We start from the raw sequence: 2,536 nt of genomic DNA on the forward strand, positions 1-2,536 counted from the left end.
AAAAGAAGTGGCGCCAAAGGCGGCAAGAGGGGAGATAGAACTGAGAAAGGGAGTGGGAAGTTAGTGGAGGGAAGAGAGAAAGTGTTTCCGACCCTCCCTCGAGGGAAGGTCGTAAATTATCAATTCGGATCCCCGCCCCCCCCCCGTGAAGGGGGGAGAGCAGAGAAAGACATGTTATATATATATTATTCGTTGTTATTGTTCTTTGTTAACAGTGAGTCTTATTAAAGTGTGTCTTAGAGTCTTATTATGAGAGAGTCTTATTACAAGTGATGTTGAGAGAGATGTAGTAAGAGAGATTGTTCGTGTTATGATGCGATTCATATATATTAAATGTTCATACTTAGAAGTGTAATAGAAGCTCTTTGAGTGATGAAACAGTGTTCATATTGTGTATGTAAGATGTGTATGTAAAGACATTTTAAAACACATGATATACAAGACATATAATGACAATTTTCACTTTACCTTTTGGTAGAATTACAACACAAAGACGACGTTTATAAAAACACATGATGGGTTTATTTCTTCTCCCGACCGGTCGTGGTTTCTGAGTCAAGAATTCAAAGCTTCACATTCTAAGTTTCAAAAGTGACCGTCTCGCTTCTAGACGTTCGAATCCCAACTGGACTGTCGTCTGTCGTCCTCAGACTCTCTCTCTCTCTCTCTCTCTCTCTCTGACTCTCCCACAGTTTCTCCTTGCTTAACTGTAAAGTTTCTAATTATATCGAGAACTTCCCATTTTCCATGACGTCATACACATGTTAAAACATGTGTCTTCTTTCACGTGTTCTAGAAATGCGTGTCCAAAACTTTTTCCTTTGTTTACAAAAGAAATTTTAACCTATATTCCCAGTAACCTATATTTCCAATATGTTAAAAACATGTTTATTAAATTATCTTATAGTTGCATTCTTCAATTGAATTTTCATAACAGAATTGACAATGCACATTCTTTTCTTGAAACTATTTTATCTCTAAGCTAAACAATGGTTTGTTTTCACATTCCATTCGCTAATTCTCTCTCGTAATCTATTTCTAAACCTAAATTACGAGGTTCGAATTTCGTCTATTCTATTTCATTTTCATTTTAACTAAATCTCTCTATTTTTATACTTACATGAAAAGGGGACAGCCCTTATCATGTAACAGACAGACAAAGTGGGAGTGCGGATAGAACGCGACCCAAAAAGTTTGTCAAGTGTCCCGGGAACAAAAATGCGTCGCCAGAACAGCACTAGGTGTGTCAGAAATTTCGGGAAAAATAGTGAATAATTCCACCCCGTCTTTTCAAGCTTATAACTCCTCGAAAAATGTCATTCAAGCCTTAATTATTTTTTCAATTAAAGGGTGAAGGACCAAGGTTTCATTAAAAAACAAAACAAAAAACAACGTGTTTTTTTTAAGGTTTTAAACTTCGGACTTTACAGGTAAATTTCTAAAAAACACTACTTTTTTGTTTTAAATTTGAATATATTATTTATTGACCTTTTCTCTTCAATATGTGATATATAACACTTTGGTGAGTAAATTAATTATTTACTTTTTAATAGACATTTCAAAATGGGAGGCGTGAATTATTCGACCCCCTGTCTTTCCAACCTTATAACTACTCGAAAAATGTAATTCAAGCCCTTTTTTTTTCAATTAAAGGAGCAAGGGCCAAGGTTTCATTAAAAAAAAAGAAAAAACAAACAACGTGGTTTAAAAAAAAAGGTTTAAACTTCGAACTTTACAGGTAAATTTCTAAAAAACACTACTATTTTTTTGTTTTAAATTTGAATATATTATTTATTGACCTTTTCTCTTCAATTTGTGATCTATAAAACTTTGGTGAGTAAATTAATTATTTACTTTTTAATAGACACTTGAAAATGGGGGCGTTAATTTAAAAAAACGTTTGTCTAAAATATTATATTCGGTTTATTGGAAAGAGTATAAAATTTCACATTGACCCTGAAAATATCGTATAAATAGAATCAATAGAAAAATTTTGATAGATTTTTAAAATTTAAAAATTTAAAAATATTGAGTTCGTAAAATTCATTACTGTTTTTTATAAAATAAAAAAAAATATTTCTAGTACTTTTAAAACAACTTTAATAGTTTATTTTGGAAGTATAATCCATAAAGAAAATAAACTACCCACTTTTAAAAGAGAAATTACGAGTTTTTTTATATTTTATTCGCAGTTTCGTGTTAGGGGTGTCAAAAATTCCTACAAAAATTCTTATACATCTTGAATAGCACTGCCTTGCACGATGTAGGTATCAGATCAGATACTACACTTTGATCTTGGCCAAAAGGCCAAGAAGTATTTATTTGCTTCCCCACTGAGCAAATTAGGCACAAGTCCGTTTTTAATGTGGAGAGAGAGGAAGGGGGGAAAGGGACCAGCTCCTGATGGGTGGGAAATGGGAGCTGGATAGTGACAATTGGTATGAAGGGTTGCCCCTACATTGACCAAGGTCTGGTATGTGGGGTTACCCCCACATATATGGTGGGGTTACCCCCACACATATGGTCTTTGCTTGCA

The 2,536-nt window shown here is 33.6% G+C and overlaps 1 non-coding gene across 1 annotated transcript; it reads right to left on the reverse strand.

Annotated features, from left to right (window-relative positions):
• Positions 1 to 2,131: 2,131 nt before the first annotated feature.
• Positions 2,132 to 2,319, reverse strand: LOC145264356 (U2 spliceosomal RNA). The gene has a single exon (XR_013864628.1). It is a non-coding gene; the product is annotated as a U2 spliceosomal RNA (small nuclear RNA).
• Positions 2,320 to 2,536: the final 217 nt, after the last annotated feature.

This window comes from Euprymna scolopes, chromosome 3, assembly GCF_053919585.1.
Source record: "Euprymna scolopes isolate OS-2025 chromosome 3, ASM5391958v1, whole genome shotgun sequence".
In the NCBI taxonomy this organism is placed as follows: domain Eukaryota; kingdom Metazoa; phylum Mollusca; class Cephalopoda; order Sepiida; family Sepiolidae; genus Euprymna; species Euprymna scolopes.